Source organism: Glycine max, chromosome 18 (assembly GCF_000004515.6).
Source record: "Glycine max cultivar Williams 82 chromosome 18, Glycine_max_v4.0, whole genome shotgun sequence".
Classification (NCBI taxonomy): Eukaryota; Viridiplantae; Streptophyta; class Magnoliopsida; order Fabales; family Fabaceae; genus Glycine; species Glycine max.
The window spans coordinates 18523101-18545390 of NC_038254.2; positions in this window are offsets into that span (position 1 = coordinate 18523101).

A 22290-nucleotide genomic window follows, 5' to 3' on the forward strand; every position below is an offset into this window, starting at 1 on the left:
ACTAGGTAATATCATAGGGAGACCATATGGGATCAACATAGGCTTAAAGGAGCACTCAAACCGTGTGACCCCCAAGGCCTACACTCCGAAGAGTTCGTCAGGGCCTCTCCTTCCTGATTCAGGTCCAACCCAGAAAATATTTTAGCACACAGACTCTATCTATGAACTGTACAAAACATGCGACTCCTCAATTGTTCTCAAAATAATTTTAACTCGTCACTCTTTAAGGGTCTTATCATTAACTCGTCGCCCTTAAAGGGACTTAACATTAACTCGTCGCCCAAAAAGGGACTTAGCATCAACTCGTCGCCCTAAAAGGGACTTAGCATCAACTCGTCGCCCTAAAAGGGACTTAGCATTAACTCGTCGCCCTTGAAGGGACTTATGATCGTGTGATTGTACAATTCATAGTTCACAACTCAATGCACACAACACCTTAATGCACATATATATCTCAATCATATACATACTCAATTTATCACATACACTTAATCCCAATCACAATGGCATAATCTCAATTTAACATGTTATCACACCTCATGAATCATATACACTTTACCTATGAACTATGCAATACACACATTTACTCAATTGTTTTCAAAATCATTTTAACTCGTTGGGTTCCCACAGTGGATCACATCACAATACTCGTCGCCCTTAAAGGGTCTTATAATTGTGTGATTGCACAGTTCATAGTTCACAACTCAATACACACATCTCATCTCAATACACATGTATTTCATCATCCGTCACATGTTCAATTTATCACATACTCACAGTTTGAATCATCATTTCATAACCTCAACATAACAATTTATACAAAAGATTTTATCACAACATGGGATGTAAAATTCCTGAAATAGTTTCTCACAATTGTATCAAAATTAATTAATCAAAATCATGGGTTAAACACAAAGACATCAAGAGCACTCACGTTTATCAATCAATTCTCATCAGGACATCAATTGGGACACAGAACACAATAATATTGTATTCATAATCATAAAGAAGAATTATAATTCAATAAACATTCCAAAATAAACCCAAATTTAGTTCTCTAAGGATCCCTACACATGTTCTCACTAACCCCCAATTGTGAATAACTCATCCCTTACCTCTAAGCGGACTCACGTGTCTTCCGACAATGATAGCGTCATCTCTAGCGATTCCCTGAGATTCCTCCAGTTTTTCCTTCGACTGCTCCGATAGAATTCTCGAACGTCAGAGAGACGGAAAAGAGATTGAAGCCTCCACTTGTACTGTCTTCATGTGATTCATTTTTCTCCCTCCGCGAATATTATGCCGCAAATCCCAACGGTGAAAGTGTGCGCAATTGAATTTCGAACAACATATCCAAATTTCATGAAAATCCAACGGTTAACGAAATCGGGATTGTAGTTTTACCGAGATAGTTTTGGGTTTCTGCGAGAAAATAAAAGGCTACAATGCGAAGGGTTTTCCTCTAAGCTTAGACATGATTTGAAATTCCAAACGGTGAGAATGTTCGGAATTGGATTGCAAACATGCTGCTAAAATTTCACGACGATCCAACGGTAAATGAGTCCGAGATCGTCATTTTTTTGAGACAGGTTTGGTGGACTGCGGGAAAAAGAAAGGGTTTTGAGTGGAGAAAAGAGAAAAACGAAAATGAGGGGAAGAGGAGGCACCTGACTTAACATAGCTATTTATACTTAGGGTACTCAGCCTATTATTTTCTCTATATTTATTTATTTATTTATTTATTTACTAAAAAGCTTTTTAAATTTATTTACGAAAAATTAGGATGTTACACGTGGAGTTAAAATAGAAGAGAAGATTATCAGAGTTATAGCGTCGCTGTTTAGAAAAAAAAATTGAACATTCGATCACAATTTCAATTTTGAAAGAATTTCAATTGAACAGGGTGTTTTCATCTTTTTTATGTTTAAAAATATGTAAGTATTGGATGATATAAAAAAAGGTCAAAAAATATTAATAATAAATTGTTTTTGTTAAATTTAAGAAAAATAAAATTATCAGTGTACAAATAAATTTCTTACATGATTTATGACTCTATGAACTAATTAAAAACACACTGTTTTTAATAAAGGTATTTTCATCTACGTCCTTGAGCAATAAGTGCAATCATGTTGAATAATTTTAATAGTAAACCAAAGTACTTCCATTACATATCATTCCCCACATAGCATGCAACCGCGCACGTGGCATGTGTTTTGAGGAGATCAAATTAGCTTTTCATGAAGTGTTGAGTCATGCAAGCCAAGACCCTGTCTGATAGGAAGATGAGTTTTTTTGTATGAAGTGTTGAGTCATGCAAACCAATATTATATACTATTTACATATCAACTTGCCCAGACTGGACCTAGTCTATCCCTCCTTTCTTGATCTGTGATTATATGTGTAAGCAATTCAAACTTAACACAAATGTTAGTGTTACATAAAACTTTTATTATAAAATTGATACACTAGTTTCATATGACTCAACACTTCATGACATGTCAAAGGCGTGGTATGCATGTTATGGGAGGACTGACATGTAATGGAACTACTTTGGTTTATTATTAAAATTGTTACATAATTGCATTGACTGAAACACTTACTAATGCACTGGACTTTCCTCATCTCTTCCTCATTTTGTGATTTGTGTAAATAGTTTAAATTAAACACAAATGTTGGTGAATTATTACACAAAACTTTTATTATAAAAGTATTGTTATTATAATTTTGCAAATAAAAATTCTACTATCTAATACCTTTGTAATAGAGTTGAAATGTAAAAAAAATAATTTAAATTTAATTTGATCAAGATATTTAAATTAAAATGTAATACTTTTTATCATGTCTATAACTTAATATATTAAAAATTTATTAAATAATGTGTAGTTGTGTACGAAAGAAACGTTAATTTGAAATAAAAGTCATATTTAAATTGATCAAAAATATATTATCTTCTTCAATATATTCTTGATCAAATAAATTAACCTATTTTATTTTTTCTTTAGTTTCATTTCTTAAATAAATTTCTTTAATGAATAACTGCACCCACAAAAAAAGGTAAAATGAAAAAATATAAATAGTATATGATATTGGTCATGCCATATAGACGTACTTAATAGAGTGATTGTATGTGATTAAAAAAATGGATGTATGCAAATAGGAATATGACATTTATGATAAAATAAAAAATAAAAAAATAGATAAAAATAAGATTAATTTAATAACTTTTTAAAAGAAATAATATATAATTATTACAAATGGTTTAATGAAAAAGAAGATAAAATTAAGTATAATATTATATTCAATATTATTTAATTATTTTAAAATCTATTCGTAATAGAAAAGTTATTTAAAATTTTATATGGCTGACTATACTTAAATTCAACATCAAGGAATTTAAATCAAGTAATTAAATAATGTGTGTTATTTGTTATAAACTCCTTAACACCTAAGTTTGATTCTTATGATAATAAGCAATGTTTTTTTTTTTTTAAAAAAAAAGAGAGATATAAGTATATTTTGTATATGAAAATAATGTCATTTTGATATTTGGTAAACTATCTATATACACTTATTATCCTATCGTTCATTTCAAGGAACTTTTCCAAAATCTATGATAAGTATCTCAAAATTCATCCAAAATTTATGCAAGTATCCATGATAACTATTATTGTTATTAATATTCATTTTCTCTCTTCTATATTTGCTTATCATTATCATCGAGAATCATGTACGGGATGAAGACGATGTCAGGGATCAAAAATAAGGAATAATATATAATCTCGTGGTGCTCTATTGTCATGTTTATCTTAACTATTATTTATACATTTTTTTAAGAATAATTATATATAAGCATAATATTAATATTTTTTTTATTTTTTGGGTTTAAGTTTGTTTTCTAAATTTTAAAAAATACTTTGACTTGTTCTCATATTTTTATTAATTCATTTATCATACATTGTCAAACCGATGCTCCAAATTAGTCTTGCAATTGTTTTTCAATACATCTATCATGAATGCATTTCAATATGTTAGCCGTTTTAGATTTTTTTTATAGTTTGGTCTTTTGTAAATAATATACTAACAACATATCTAACAACAATAACCTCAACAAAATTAAATATGTATTTCATTGTTTATAAAATTTTAAAACGTGAATAATCATGGATATCATCGAAGCTAAATAGACAATGTTATTTTATAAAATATATTATATATTTCAATCACTTTAGCTTTGATTCTCATCAAGTTCTACACTGTTACAATTATATATATTACGTAAGTATCTATGGTAACTATTATTATTATTATTATTAACAATATTCACTTTCTCTCTTTTATACATGTTTTTTATGTCGCTGAGAATGGGGATGGGGATGGAGACGATTTTAAGAAGGCAAAATTGTAAATTTGGTCATTCTATTTATCTCAGAATTCGATTTTGGTTCTTCTATAATTTAGTTAACGAATTTAGTCCCCCATTTTTTTTGCAATCCTGTTATTTCAGTCTCAAATCCCGAAATGGGATGTCGACTGTTACTTGCCAACATTGATCACCACGTGTCGTGCTTTTATTGGACATTGGCCGTCACATGTCTCATGTTTCTTGGACGTTAATTTCATACACCTAATTAACGTCAACCTCCAATAAAATCGTGACACATGACGGTTAACATCCAATAAAAGCGCAATATGTGGCGGCTAAGGTAAGCAATTAACCGTTAACATCCAATTTCTTGAGAACTGAAATAACGGGATTGTAAAAAACTGGGGGACTAAATTCATGAATTAAATTATAAGGAGACGGAAATCGAATTCTGAGACAAATAGGGGAACCAAATTTATAATTTAGCCTTTTAGAAAACAAGTACAAGGAATAATATACAATCTAGCAGTGCTCTATTGTCATGCTTATTTTAACTATCATTAGAATTTTACCTCATAATTTAGTCTTTTGTAAATAATATGCTAACAACAATAACCTTAATAAAATTAAATATGTATTTCATTGTTTATAAAATTTTAAAACATGAATAATCATGGATATTATCGAAGCTAAATAGACCGTGTTATTTCATAAAATATATTGTATATTTTAATCATATTAGTTTTGGTTCTCATTAAATAAGTTCTACACAATTACAATTATATTATGTAAGTATCTATGATAACTATTATTATTATTCAATTTCTCTCTTCTATATTTTTTTATTATGGTCGTCGAGAATTAGGGATTGGGATAAGACAATGTTAGGAAACAAGTGCAAGAATATGAATTTAGACCTAATTCAATCTCAAAAGTAAACTCAAGAGGTAAGAGTTATCTCTCACTTATATATTCTAACTTAATTTTGTTTTTAGCCGATGTTGAACTTGGATTTTTCCCAACAATTTCACTCGCCAAGAAATTGATCAAAACAGCATGCACCTATATCAATCTCTCTTATTCTCTTCCTCTTAACCATGCCTAAACTCATTAGTATCAAATGAAAACAATAGCCATAGCAGAACACATCAAACGGAAAACACAAAATCACAAGAAAAAAAGAAAAGGGCGTTTCAAATTGCACCAAACACAAAAGGAAAGGAAATAAGAAGTGGGAACAAACCAGTAAGACACAAATCATGAACACCTGTACCGTGTGTGAAAAGGGCAAAAGGCCAACTACAAAATGACCTTAAGTCACTTAACAACTTGTTTGTGCCAATAAGAACATGGGCACAGATGTGATTCGCAAGGTTTCTAAAAAGCTTTAGAAACATGGTACTATTAAATTTAAATCCAATGCAGCAAGCAGACCAGAATCTTAATTCATAAGCACCACAATCGAAAATCAAAATTGTGCGATAAAGAGAGGGCGAAAGGGATTTAGGGCGGTACACACTCGAAGGGGACTTCACCGCCACAACTTTGAATTTGGAGGGAAATATAAATAATTGTACCGAAGTTGAAGAAATTTTTCAGAAAAAAAAGAAAGTCAGAAAAAACTAACCGGGCTGGAGACAGATGTTTGGGTTGGGCCCTGTGTTCGGATTTATGCTCCTCTAAAATCAATGAAGACAAAGTTAATAATTTTAATTCTTGATAAAAAAAATTAATGATTTATATTTTAATATATTTATAATTTATTATGTATGTGTATATATTATTAGTATTTTTTATTAAAAAATGTAATTAGTTACTATGCATATTTTAACCTAGGTGCATAACTTTTTTATATCGATTATATGCATGACTGATTTAGATTCATAACAAATGTAAAAAAATCATCATTGTAGGTTCGTATATAATTAAACTTTGGTCTCAACCAAAAAATAACATATTATAATTTTATGATAACTTTGTCAATTTCACAATGACAAAAAACATATTTTAACCTTTAATTGATAACAATAAATTTATTATAGCTTTTATTTATATATATATATATATATATATAAAATATCATTGACATTAATGTTCTTTTCTCTCTTCTAAATGTTTAACTTATCAATACAATTTTTCTCTTATTTAACTAGTGTTAAGTCTTAAGATGAAGCAAGATCCTTAATAATTTTGATTAAATGTAAATAATTTCAAAGTTTAAAAATTGTATCTTATATGCATTTAGACTAATGCATTGTATATGCATATGATAGATCAAATATTTGATAAACATTTAAGACTAATTAAACTAATATTCTATGTCTGAGATTCGTTTTGCAAGAAATGTTTGAAAATCCTCCCAGGATTTGTCAAAGTTCAAGTAAGAGAACAATCAAAGATTAATCTATCTTATCTTCTCGAAAGACATGCTACTTGTTGTACCTTGCTGTGAACAGACCTACTCTATACAAAAGTGATTTGACCATTGATGGAGTGTGGCTTAGGGAAGATATACAAAGTGGTGTATTAGCCTGGACTGAGCATGCATTTAATGCACCAACGAACACCTCTTCATACGCAAGCTCTTATGAAATACTTGGACCGTTTAGAGACAACAAATATTATCTAAAGATTAGCTATAGATACAAGAAGCCTTAAAAAGCTGAAGTCACGAACTTGCAAGCCAAAATTTGAAATAAGTTTTCTCTCTCTTTTTCAAGCTTACTCTATGTAAATTGTTATGTTGTAAAGATCTCAAAACACCTTATAAATCCTAAGAAAAACAACTAAGTTTTAATTTGTGTATCCATATGTAAGAGCATAAGGTTAGTCTATGTGCAAACAAACATCAACAAATCTGTTGATTTGTTAGAGCCAAAAGTGGCTTGATAGTCAAAGAATACTTTGGTTGTAAAAGCTTGGGGATGAGCTTTGTTGTAAGAGCCAAAGTGACAGTGAACAATACTTACAACTTTGTAAAAGTTAGTGGAAATCTAATGGTTTGTCAAGAACTAGACATAATCTCAACGGTAAAGACAAACCAGTATAAATCCCTCCATGTCTAATATGTTTCTCTTATGTGTTCCTCTTCACCAAGTTTTTTCCAAAACTCTGTTAAGTATCATCTGATTTTATCTATTTGTAAAAATCTTTTTTTTTCCTTATTTCAAACCTTTCAAATGATAGCATTCTTTTTTAAAAAAAGCTTGCAAAAATTTTTAAATTACAATTCAATTCTCTTTCTTGTGATATTTTCTTTTATAACTAGGGGCTATTTTAGTCTAAATATGATTAACAAAATAGACAATATAAATTGGACAAATATTACTTCTAATTTAAGTTTTATAAATATGAGTGGAGGTACAAAATATGAATAATTTTTTTAATATTATAAATTATAAGACTAAAAAAATTCAATAAATTTGATTTAATATTTTAAAATATTTATGCAAAGGTAATAATGAGCTATGCCATTGGTAAAGAAGAAATAAAGAAAGGTGTAATTAATTGATTAATTAATACTAAAGGTATGTATTAAGTAAAGTATTAAATAGAGTAATCTCTAATCTCTAATCTATCTATATTAATATAATCTTCAATCAATCAATATCAATATTAGGCATGACAATGGTGTTGGACGGGGGGTTGGGGGGGGGGGGGGGGGTGAGTTTAGCCTCCCCACCCCTTCCCCAAACCATTCCTACCTCCACCCTTAATCCCTGCTAGGGTAAAAAAAAATAGACCCACCCCCACACCCATCATGGATCCGATTTTCCTACCCCACCCCGATCACAAACTATGAACTATACAAAGATTAACTATTTAAAATCTCAAACCCAACCTACTATGTATAAAAAAAACATTTTGCTATCATTTTTTGTCCCTATTTTTATGAGAGAAAAAAAAATATTTTTACTGCTTTGGAAACCCCTTCTCCAATCTCCACACTACCTATCTATGTTTCAGAGATGAGAAACAAGACCAGGCTCATTAGCTGTTCTATTTCTCAATTCCAGAGAAACACAAGAAGCTAAACAAAAGAGAGCAAAATGTCTTAAGTGTTTTTGGAATCTAAGACTAACAGATTTAAAATTGACTTATTTTTTTTACTTTCTATAAAAGTCATATATAGTTATATCAGTTTTAAAAATTATCATGTATCTTGAATAAGCTCGTCAAAGGTTGAGGCCATAGCCCCATTGGCCACCAATCTTTTTCCTTCTTTCACTAATTATTGGGCCTCGAGTATCTTATTAGTCAAAATTGTTGTTGATATAAAATAGAAAATGTATTAAGTTGACACAGCAATACTGCAACTGAAGTTTGAATTGAATTTCTCAATTTCAAAACGAAATCAGCTGCAGCAGTGCAGCCTGCAAAAATAGACACAAGTAATAGGGTCGTAGGTATAACAAGACTCTCCACCACTAAGTTTGAATGGAGTTTCTCAATTTCAGAATTTTGGGACTGATGCATAATACTATGGTGGGAACAAATCAAACAAAATGGGTCTAATCAAATTCAAATCCAAGGAAGTAATTAAAAAGAATGCAAAAGATGTATACAAGCTATAGGTCATAGCAGGCAGGAAAATTAAAGCAACTGGGGGAAGGCCATTTGCAATTCCTTGCCTTGTGAATTTCTCAAAGACATTAATAATGAATAGACTCCCATAGTTATCAAATCAAGGTTATCTTCATATCATTTTACTTCCTCTTTTAGCATTTATACTGAGTTTCTTCTAAATTCCTAGTAGGTGATGTGATAAATGATAATTTTACCAAGCTGGAGTTCTCCTTTTCTCTTTGGGGTGCATATCATTTCCAGCATATCTATCTGAATTAGTTTAATACTTGTAAGTTGGAGGAAAATATATCTTCCCTTCATTCCATCCCACAAACGCACGGCCTCTTTTCTGCTCTATTCTCAACTGCCAGGAATGTCAATAATTGAGACTCATTATGTCTACTTTGGCAAAGTACTTTATAACGTACTTTCTCACAAAAGTATCCCTTACATTTAAGAGATAAAAAATGTAACGTGATATCCTATATATGCTAGTATTCAGAACATAAATGGAAGAAGTGCTCCGGTGAATCTCACAATATATTTCATAGAAATTCCCTTCGTTTTATGATCTTTAGTCTTCACCTCAAGTGAATGAATAAACTCAGAAATGGAACTAAAATAATTTACAGATTAAGCAATTTCACCCAAACTATTGGAGCTTCTAGAGACAGGCCATCATTAGTAGAAAGGAAAGAAGATACTAAAACAGGGGATACAATATCCCCTAAATATGGGTATAAAGAAAGACAGTTGCCCCAATAAAACCATAAAATATAATAAAATAAAGCACTCTAATTTATTTGTGTATCTGCTACTTAGAAAACCAAAATAGACATACAAGAAACCTGAGACCCAACTTTCCCTAGAAGAGATTGTAATAGAAGTAAAAGTAGAAGATAAATACATTGACCCAACAATGCAATAGCTTATAAATTAAAGGTTCACTTAGATAGCATAACCAAATCTAATTATTTAGAAGTAAAAGTAGAAAATAATAAATACCTAAGAACCAACTTTCCCTAGAAGAGATTGTAATGCTTCCTCACAAAATCCTAACGAACCTCTGAGAAACAATAACATACAAGAAACCTCAAAATAGACATTAAGTAAACAACTAAACACTTCTTCAACCATATTTTGATATCTAAAAGATTTTTTGTTATGAGCTGAATATTTTCCTGGTATTTGAGGTCCTGGATTCCTCCAGAAAAGCTAAGATAAGAGGGAATAAGACTTTAATTTTCTGCTTGCCATTAGAATACATGTTTTCAGTATATATAGAGTTTGAGCCTATAACAGCTTTTGGCATTATATGCCTTGGAGGAAATCAAAATAAACATTTCTAACAGAATTTGGATAATAGCCGACAACAATCGTGGAAGAGCACTAATCTGCTGCCAGCTCAGCCTCCTATACGAAGCATCTGAGGTACTGAGGTTTGTAGATTTCCCTCCTTGCCCTTTCTTCCTTCTTTGGTTTTGGTTCTTGCTCTGCGTCCTGCTGTTTTCTGCTCTTATTCATAACATTTTTTATGCTATTTGTGATCATATTTGGTTTCTCTCAAGGGTGTTGACAATGACATTCATTTCCAAAAGAAAAGCAGTCTCGGTATCACAAACTTTTAAACATATAATTAGGATACAGATGGCATAAAAGACTTCTATCCAGGAAATTTAATTAAAATGTCTATTTAGACTCGTTATATCACAATAAAAAGAAGGACCAGCCTTTCACTTTCAACTCTTCAACCTCTCTATTATTTTGAAGTCAAAATAGACCCTAAACATCCTTTTGGCCACAATTCCCAGGTCATAAATCATTTCAATTTCTAATGTAGCTCTTATAGACAGGTTTCAACATTTGTTTCTCATTCCAACATCAGTCTGGGTATTATTTGACTTCAAGGGATACTATTTAAACTTTATATATGCTAACATTATCATTTAAACCCTAAACTTATTTTTCAAAGAGTCATGTTCTTTATTTTCTCTATCAATCTGATTTTTCCCCCACTCTAAACTTGCTTCATTTTGGAGGGATTCAAATGTTGTAACATACAGGTTCTACAATTAATCCTCTTTAATAGGTACTGCAAGCTAGTAAATTAAGTCAATTAAGCTTATTTTTCATAAAAAAGCAACAGCCTTAAATCCATTTTTATCTGTATGAGGGCCATCCATCTCTCTAGGCATAAGTTTAACTATATTGGCCCAAACTAATGCTTGAAAGTTCAAGAGTATATTTGCTACCTATACAATTAGCAAGTTGTATCCAACTGAAGATAGAAAAACCAAATACTTTGAAAAGTATGACAAAGAGACATCATGAGGCCCTCCATGAAGGATCATTGCCTCTAGCTTTGAAGGGTGTGCCCCTGTTTCCTCCTCTTTCTCCAACCCCCCTTCCTCTGCCTCTGTCACCCTTACCACCACCTCTGAACCCACTGCCACCACCAAAACCACCATGACCTACACAAATTCAAACTTGTCAACAAAAAAACTAGCTATTAGAAAATTATGGGTGTAAAGTAGAATCTTTCAAACCTAATTTTAATAATTTTAGCTATAAAATACATTGTGGGTGGGTCCCACGGCGGTGTGTCTGACCTTCTTGTTTACGAAAATATCATCTTATGTACTATTCAAATTACAAATCCTATTTGACAAAGAATGAGACTTCAATTTGGCTCAATGGTTCAAAAGGAAGTGTTACTGCATAGAATCACATAGAGTGAAAACATTCTTGTGTATTTCTTTCTTATGTATTCCTTCATTACTTTATTACTATATTAGCATTCTTTTATATTTTGACTTTTCTAGTATGATATGTTATTGTATAGATTAATTACATGTCAGAGAGTTGAAAATATATATATATATATATATATATATATATATATATATATATATATATATATATATATATAATTCTTTGGCAATCTTTATAAGGGTAAATAGTCCCTTTTGTCTTTAAATGTGTAATTTGCTGACAAATGCATCCCTAAAAGATGAAAATACAAAATTTAGTTCTCGAAAGTGTAAAAAGTGTAACAAATATATTTGGCCGTTAATTTTCATTCGTCACCGTTAATAAAATAACCTACATGGCACAGAGAGACAAATTTGTCACTGAAATGATGGCTAACGTGACCATCTATAAATATATTCAAATGTTAATAGTAGATTGTGACTAATTATTATAATTTTAAAAAAAATTATAATAATTGCGACAAATTTTTTTTAACAAACTCGTAAATTAAATTGAGTCTAAAAGAAAAAAGAATACTCATTTTATAAATTATAAATAATTTTTTTACACTTTCATGCTTGATGATAGGTTCAAGTAAAAAAAATGCTTATTGTAAAGCATTATAGTTAAATTAGATCCATAAATAATTTTTAGGGAAAATTACAATTGCAATGACACTTTTAATTTGTAAAAAATATTCACCTCCTTTGGAATGATTTTTTTAAGGTTATGATTTTTTAAATGATCAGTCAATAAAAAATAATTGTGTATGATTTAAAAAAAAATAAAAATCAACAAACTTTTGTTATAATTTGTAATTTGATGTCATTGTATATACTAACATTCATATTTTATTGTGAAAAATTTATTAACAACAATTAAATAAATAGTGTTTGATTAAACACAAACAATGATTTTCTTATCGTTTTATACTAAAAAAAATTCTTTTGTTATGTGTTGATAGTTAACAACTAAATGATTGATTTTTTTTTTTATAGTTGAAGAAAAGTAAGAAGAATTCGCCAAAGCAATAAAAATTCACTTCCATTGGTAATATTTTATGCATGTCTCAACCATTGATGAAACTTAAAAATTATATGACGGAAACAGACACTAAGCGGTGTGATACAGCTCTCCCAAAATTTTGTCGCAATCATTATAAATTTTTCAAAATTATAATAATTAGTCACAATCTATTATTAATGCTCGAATATATTTGTCACACTTTTTATACTTTTGGAAACTAAATTTTGTATTTTCATCTTTTGGGGACATATTTGTTAACAGGGTGGGAAGACAAAAAGTCAAAAGAATATTATATGACAAATATGCTCATATGCTGACAATTAGAGATGACCACGTTGGCCATTATTTTAGTGACAAATTTGTCCATTTGTGTCACGAAGGCTATTTTATTAAGGCTATTTTATTAACAGTGAGAGACAGAAGTTAACGGCTGAATATATTTGTCACACTTTTTACACTTTCAGAGACTAAATTTTATATTTTCATCTTTGAGATACCTATTTATCACCAAATTACATATGCAGGAGTAACTACTATTTGTAATTATGATTTTGTTACTATAATATATTTTATACATAGTATTCCTAATTAAATGGTTTTGTCATTATAGTTACTATAATATATTATATATTTGTATTCATAATTTTAATATAAATTATGGTTTAAAACTTAAATAGAAGTTACGACAAATATATTTGTTCTCCAAGTTTTCTAATGAAATATCACTATAAAATTGTCTTTTTTAAAAAAAATCATTTTTTAATTTGAAAAATAATTTTAAATTTTGCTAATTATTTGTTAATTTTACAACTGAAAGCAATTTTACAGGTATGTGATTTTTTGTGATCAATCAGTCTGATTTTACAGGTATGGCTTTTAGCTCTGGTTGTGTTCTACCGACAAGGTCACACATAATTATGTGATTTGGATTAGTAGTGTACCTGACTTTGCTTTCAATTTGGGTTCTACCAAGAAATGCCTGGACGGTAAATAATTGTTAATCCTTGACTTGTCTAGCACTAGAAGTGGGATCAGACTCATATATGGATGAATGTTCACCTTGCTTAGTTATATTTGGTTGTTGATCATTAATTTAAGGGTCCAGTTGGGATTTAATAGTCCAAGGGTGTTTAGTCTGTCATTTAAGGTTTGCATTGTGTTTCATATCTAATGTTCAGTATTGTTTTTTGATCATCATGTTAATTGCTCTTTCCTCTCCCCTATTTTCATGATTTAGCACATGGCATTTCTCATTCTTAATGCTTATTTACAATTTGAACTAGCTTGTACCTTATCATCACAAAGTTGGGTTTTTCCTTTGTATTAATTCAAATCTACTTGGCTGTTGGCTATTTATTAAGTTGTTATTATCTTGATTCTTGAAGTGATGTGTTGATTTGGGAATTTTCCTGATACTTTCATTTGTAGGATCAATTGGGTTCAGATGCATGGTGTGCCTGCACTTGTTCAGTTGAGAACACCGCCACCTGCAATGATGGGGCTTCCTAATCTTCCAGTATCTTTAACAGGTTATGCATATACAATCATGAAATGGCTTCACGAAGTGCACAGGAAATACATGGCAAAATTTATATCACAAGTGTCTAAAGTTTAAACACAACAAAGCAAAAGTGAAGATAAATTAATAAAGTGTTTTAAAAAATTCCTTTTAGATAATTTTTGCCTCTGTTTTTATTTATAAATAAGAACAGCCGTAATCATTTTATAATTATGATCAATTAGTTAAATTAGCCAATATATATTTCTCTTGGGCCTTCTAATGGGCTATAAGCTTGGCCAATGGGCCCACAAAGGCCCAACACAAAAGTATAAAAGGAGGGCAGTGACAAGTGCAAAGGTATCGTCAGAAGAACGAAAGCAATGGCTTCAGCTAAAAGGGTGAGTTTTCTGCATTTTTTATTTTGCTGCTTCTTAGCTCTTACTTTTTTTTCTGTTTTTGCAGTGAAGTGGTTGATGATGCTGATGCAGAACAGGCTGCTAAGGAGAATCTGCTATATGGTTTTCACTTTTTAATTTGATTGGTATACCTTATTCAACTTTTCTCTGATTTTGTATTCCCTTGTTGAAATGTTCTTTTATTTATTTAATTGTGTGTAGGAGAGGGAGAGTTTGATGAAGGCAAAGTACAAGGTTGAGAAAAAAGGTTTAATATGTTACTTGCTGAAATTCTCTGATCCATTTTTCTTTGACTTTTTATATCTGCAGCCTTGGTTTTCTGATTTCACCATCTTAAGCGGTGTTTTATCTTTTTGTTCTTGGTAACTGAATCATGAAAACAGATCTTACTCCTCAAAATGAATGTGCACACAAATGTGTAAAGTTTATGTGACTGTGTTAAATAGAGAAGCAGAATGAGGGAATTGTTAAGAATACTAGTGAAGGTAACTTGTGCAACAATATTTAGATTGTCAAGCATAGTAATACTTAGAGATATTCAATATCAGTTTGATATTCAATATGACCGTTTTTTAACTTTGTTTAGATTTCAAAAGCAATAAAGTGGGAGCTGACTAAGTCTGTTATTTGGCTTATCTATTTTTTACTTTTAGGAGATTTACTAGCTTCTTTAGTTATGTACAAGATTTTAAAAAAAGGTCCGCACACGATTGCATCAGTTGCATTTGTCTGCGATTTTCCATGATGTCAACAAATATGAGGAAATCCCACAGCGACCAATATTTAAAACCTTGGACTTACGTATTTTATATAGATATCATGGTAACAAATAAGTTTGAGCGTCAGTTTTTCCACACTCCTCTGTTTACCCTACAATAAGTGTTTAAAAAAAAAATTCCTTTTCCTCTCTTATTATTATACACTCTACATTGCCTACTCTCACATTTGTTGAACTCCTTAAATATAGGTCATATGTTGTGTGCACCTATTGTCAATTGCTTTCATTATTATTGTTGGCTAAGCAAGTTGCTACAAATAACTGCTCAGATACCAATAGGAATGTTTACTGAGAATATGTTTAATGCAATGCCAATTTACTGAAAATCAATGAGTTATCATTGACTCAAATGTTTGTTCCCTTCCTTTTGAATGCCTGTGCAAGTTCTTTGCACTTCATTGATTAAAATTAATGCTCCTTTGCAGAATTGTCATGAATTCAGTTACTGTTAGAACAAATGAAAGTTTGAAAAAAAGAAAGGAAAAAAAAGAAAAAAAAAAAGCTTCAAGTCCCACATCGCTCAGGATAAACACTTGAATAGTGTTTCACTCCCTATATATAGAGAGTTCATTTCTTCTTTTTTCCTTGCCCCAGTTGAGAAGTATTTCCTCAACTTTTCTTTCTCCCTCCCATATTTCAGCCGATGCATTTCCGGCAAACTTCTCCCTCTTTCTTTCTGTCGCTCTAAAATTTTGGTTGCCTTTGAGAGTGACTTTCTAAGTCATATTTTTCGGTTGCCTTTAAGAGTGACTTTCTAAGTCATATTTTTCGATTGGTTTTAAGAGTGACTTTTTAAGTCACATTTTCCGGTTGCCTTTTAGAGTGACTTTTCAAGTCATATTTTCGGGTGGTTTTAGAGTGACTTTTCAAGTCATACAAGAGGGTGTAATTCTAGAAAAGGTTCCCTCAGTGCAGTGGGAATCTTATACAGTGATCTGAGCTGTTTTATCCTGGGGACGTCGTGGTTGATAGTCTGCTTGCACAATTTTTGGCAGTGCCACGAAACGTCTTAAAGAAATCGACATTGTCCGTGACTCAGCCAGTAATTTTTTTTCGGTTTGCCATAAACTATTGTTACAACAATTTTAAGACGATTTCGGTTCTGCTATGGCTACCGTAGATATTACTGGCTCGAACAGCAATGACCTCAACAAACCTTTTAGGTTTGAAGGGTATCATTTCAAACGTTGGCAACAAAAGATGACGTTTTATTTAACTATGAGAAAAGTTGCCTATGTTTTGAACACTGATATTCCGGTGGTACTTGAGGATGCTGAGAAGGAAGTGAAGGATAAAATGACTATGGAATTAGCTCTTTGGAATGAAAATGATTACCTATGCAAGAATTTCATTCTGAATGGGTTAGCTGATGATCTTTATGATTATTATAGCCCATATAAGTCTGCCAAATTAGTTTGGCTGGCTTTGGAAAAGAAGTATGATATTGAGGAAGCTGGGACTAAAAAGTATGTTGTTAGCCGTTACCTCAAGTATCAAATGACTGATGATAAATCAGTAGAGTCTCAATCCCATGAGATACAGAAAATTGCTCATGATATCATATCAGAGGGTATGACATTGGATGAGCAATTTCAGGTTGCTGTTATCATAGACAAATTGCCTCCTGGCTGGAAGGATTTCAAAAACCTTCTCAGACACAAGACCAAAGAATTCTCTTTGGAGTCTCTGATCACACATCTGCGCATTGAGGAAGAGGCACGCAGACAAGATTAGAAAGATGAAGTGTTGGTTGTGTCTCACAACAACACTAAAAGGAAGAACACAGGTGCAGTTCTGAAGCCTATTGGCAAAAACTTTAAGAATCAGAATCGCAATGTGAGCGATACCTCCAACCGCAACAAGAACCCCCCAAGGGTCCAACATGCTAGACAACATCCACCTGCCAAGAATAATCCCGGTGAGCCATTCCTCTGCTACAATTGTGGCAAACCGGGACATATGGCACGTAAATGCAGAAATCCTCAATGACAGGTGCTCCCCAGGCTAACATGACTCAAGAGCCATACATAGCTGTGATAACAGAAATCAATATGATTGGAGGATCAGATGGATGGTGGGTAGACACTGGCGCCTCCCGCCATGTCTGCTATGATCGTGCTATGTTTAAAACATACACAAATGTTGAAAATAAGAAAGTGTTGCTGGGTGATTCCCACACCACTACTGTTGCTGGAACTGGAAATGTTGAATTGAAGTTTACCTCTGGAAAGACTTTGATTCTCAAAGATGTGATGCATACTCCAGAGATGAGAAAGAATCTGGTTTTCTTTTAAACAAGGCTGGGTTTACTCAGACCATAGGTGCAGATTTATTTACTTAGACCAAGAATGGGGTATTTGTAGGGAAAGGGTACGCCACTGATGGCATGTTCAAATTGAATCTTGATATTAATAAAGTTTCTCCTTCTGCTTACATGCTGTGTGATTTTAATATCTGGCATTCTAGACTTTGTCATATAAATAGTCGTTGCATATCTAATATGAGTAACTTAGGTTTTATTCCAAAGCTGTCTTCAAATCACTTTGAAAAATGTGTTTTTTGCAGTCAATCTAAAATAACTAAGAAATCACACAAATCAGTAGTTAAAGAATCTGAGCCATTGGATTTAATACATTCTGATATATGTGAATTTGATGGAACGTTGACCAGAAATGGAAAACGATATTTTATCACTTTTATTGATGACTGCTCTGATTATACATATGTATATCTTATGAAAAATAAAAGTGAAGCGATTGACATGTTTAAGTTATTTGTAACAGAAATTGAAAATCAATTCAATAAGAAAATTAAGAAACTTCGAAGTGATAGAGGCACAGAGTATGATTCCAGTTTGTTTAATGAGTTTTATAATTTGCATGGAATCATACATGAAACGACTGCTCCATATTCACCTGAAATGAACGGTAAAGCTGAAAGAAAGAACAGAACTTTTACAGAATTAGTTGTAGCTACTATGTTAAGTTCTAGTGCAACATCTTTTTGGTGGGGCGAAATTTTGTTAACTGTTTGTTATGTGCTAAATAGAATTCCCAAATCAAAAAGCAAGACATCTCCCTATGAGATATTAAAGAAAAGACAACCAAATTTGTCTTATTTGAGAACTTGGGGATGTCTGGCCTATGTAAGGATCCCAGATCCTAAGAGGGTTAAACTTGCAAGTAGAGCCTATGAATGTGTGTTCATTGGTTATGCTATTAATAGCAAAGCGTATAGGTTTTATGACCTAAATGCAAAAGTGATCATAGAGTCAAATGATGCTGATTTTTATGAAAATAAATTTCCTTTTAAATTAAGGAATAGTGGGGGTACTTCATCCAATTATCTTCCTACTATTAGTAGTGAAAATCTTGCACAACCAGAACCAGATATAGAGCCTCGAAGAGGTAAGAGAGCAAGAATTGCTAAAGATTATGGGCCCGATTATATGGCTTATAAATTAGAGGAGGATCCATCAAACCTCCAAGAAGCTTTGTCTTCTTTGGATGCTGACTTGTGGCAAGAAGCCATTAATGATGAGATGGATTCTTTAGAATCTAACAAGACATGGCATTTAGTATACTTGCCTCCTGGTTGCAAACCAATTGGTTGTAAATGGATCTTGAAAAAGAAACTAAAACCTGATGGTACTGTGGATAAATACAAGGCTCGCCTTGTAGCCAAGGGTTTTAGGCAAAGAGAGAATGTGGATTTCTTCGACACCTTTTCACCAGTCACTAGAATAACATCTATTCGGGTGCTAATATCTCTTGTTGTTATTCACAGTCTAGTGGTACACCAAATGGATGTTAAAACTGCTTTTTTAAATGGTGAATTGGAAGAGGAAATCTATATGGAACAACCTGAAGGGTTTGTGATTCATGGACAAGAAGATAAAGTCTGCAAGTTAGATAAATCTTTGTATGGCCTAAAACAAGCACCTAAGCAGTGGCATGAAAAGTTTGATAACTTAATAGTCTCAAATGGGTTTAAGGTGAATGAAAGTGACAAATGCATTTACTACAAATCTGTAAATAATATTTGCACTATCATATGTGTATATGTCGATGACCTTCTCATATTTGGTTCAAATATTCATGTAGTGAACAATGTGAAATCATTGTTGTGTAACAACTTTGATATGAAAGACCTTGGAGAAGCAAGTGTAATCCTTGGTATTAAGATTACTAGGTCAAAAGAGGGAATTTCTCTAGATCAATCTCACTACATTGAGAAGATCTTAAAGAAATATGACTACTTTGACTGTAAACCTGCTAGTACACCATATGATCCAAGTGTAAAACTGTTTAAGAACACTGGTGAAGGTATACGACAAACTGAGTACGCTAGTATCATTGGCAGCCTTAGGTATGCCACTAATTGTACTAAACCCGACATAGTCTATGTTGTGGGATTATTATGCAGGTTTACCAGTAGACCTAGTATGGAGCACTGGCACGCTATTGAAAGGGTAATGAGGTACCTTAAAAGAACCATAAATCTTGGATTACATTATAAAAGGTTTCCCGCTGTACTTGAAGGATACAGCGATGCAGATTGGAACACTCTCTCAGATGATTCCAAAGCAACCAGCGGCTATATATTTAGCATAGCTGGTGGGGTTGTTTCTTGGAAGTCAAAGAAATAAACTATCTTAGCTCAGTCCACTATGGAATCTGAGATGATAGCACTAGCAATTGCTAGTGAGGAAGCAAGTTGGCTAAGAAGCTTACTTGCAGAGATTCCTTTATGGGAAAGACCGATACCAGCTGTGTTGATCCATTGTGATAGTACCGCGGCTATTGCAAAAATTGAGAACCGTTATTACATTGGTAAGAAATGACAAATACGTCGTAAGCACAACATTGTTAGAGAATTACTCTCAACAGGAGCTGTTAGAGTGGATCACGTACGCACTGATGATAATTTAGCAGATCCTTTGACGAAAGGATTAGTTAGAGAGAAAGTCCATAACACTTCTAAAAGAATGGGACTATTGCCCTTACTGAGATGATCATTCATGATGGTAATCCGACCTATATGACTGGAGATCCCAAGAACTAGGTTCAATGGGTAATAACAAGTTATAAAATGATATGAGATGAACATGTTGTTATAAGTGAAAGTAGCATGATTCCTGAAGTAACAAGAGGATGAGTTATGAAAAAAATTCATAATTCTTAATGAGATCTATGCTCTACATTGAGTGGAGTACCTAGGCTACAGGAGTACTCTTGATAGACTCACCTATGTGAATGTTGAAGTAGGGGCCACTTCATATGAAATTTTGGGCAAAAATTTCTAGAGCGTTCACTATACCGGGATAGACGTGCATGGCCTTTAACGCACGGGCTTTATAGAATACACCTATGAAAAGGTTGTGTGTGGTTTGATGTCGGAGATAGAGTTCAAGACTTCGAGTCACTCTAGTAAAATCTGAATCTTACTCACTATGCAAAGGTTCAAGTTGTATAACACCTTTGTTTATGCACAATTTTATGAAATCCTCGAAAATCTTCTTTTCAAATTTCAAGTGGGGGATTGTTAGAACAAATGAAAGTTTGAAAAAAAGAAAGGAAAAAAAAGAAAAAAAAGCTTCAAGTCCCACATCGCTCAGGATAAACACTTGAATAGTGTTTCACTCCCTATATATAGAGAGCTCATTTCTTCTTTTTTCCTTGCCCCAGTTGAGAAGCATTTCCTCAACTTTTCTTTCTCCCTCCCATATTTCAGCCGATGCATTTCCGGCAAACTTCTTCCTCTTTCTTTCTGTCGCTCTAAAATTTTGGTTGCCTTTGAGAGTGACTTTCTAAGTCATATTTTTCGGTTGCCTTTAAGAGTGACTTTCTAAGTATATTTTTCGGTTGCCTTTAAGAGTGACTTTCTAAGTCATATTTTTCGGTTGGTTTTAAGAGTGACTTTTTAAGTCACATTTTCCGGTTGCCTTTTAGAGTGACTTTTCAAGTCATATTTTCGGGTGGTTTTAGAGTGACATTTTTCATCTATTCATAATCATGGAATATGAAGTATTAATTTTCTTTATTTGCAAAACACAATACAATAGTACATGCTATTGTTAATGTAAACTTATAATGTTGGTGATAATAAATAGATGGCAGAAACACTCATGCATGTATAATTGGTTTTTGAGCTAGGATTGTGTGTAAGATGAATCTTAGTTTGTTGGTTGAACTTTAGGCTTAAATATTGAAACTTCTAAAATGAAATAATACAATAACAACCGCAGATTTATATTGGTTTATTTTGTTTTGAATTGTGTGTAAGATTTATTTTTTTGTAAAAAAAAAAAAAAGAAACTCATTCTAAGACGGTTCTCTAAAGAACCTAGCGAACCGTCTTAGAATGTCTTGATTCTAAAACGGTTTTCATAAAATCCGTCTTAGAATTTTTAATATATTTTATTTTTAAAAAAAAAATACATTCTAAATCGGTTCTTTAGATAACCATCTTAGAATGTAGATATTTTAAGACGGTTCTTGAAAAACCGTCTTAGAAAAACTACACATTCTACGACAATTTTCAAAAAAGCAACCATCTTAAAATGTTCTGATTTTTTAAGACGATTATACAAAAACCGTTGTAGAAAGTTTTAACTTTCTATGACCCGGGCTACAAAGACGGTTCATCATCTTTAAAGGTGCCTTAGAACCAATGTAGAAGGTCCTATAAAAAACTATCTCTTTATTGTTAATTATTAAATTTTGAAAACTAAAAAGATTGGATGTTTTCTAAAATTAAAAATAAGAAGTAAATTCCTTCAAGTAAACTTGAATCAAAACTACGTAAATGACTTGGTTTAAATTTAAAATGGAAAGAAATAAAAAGAGAAAGAACAATAAAAGAAAATAAAACTAAAACTGGTATCAAG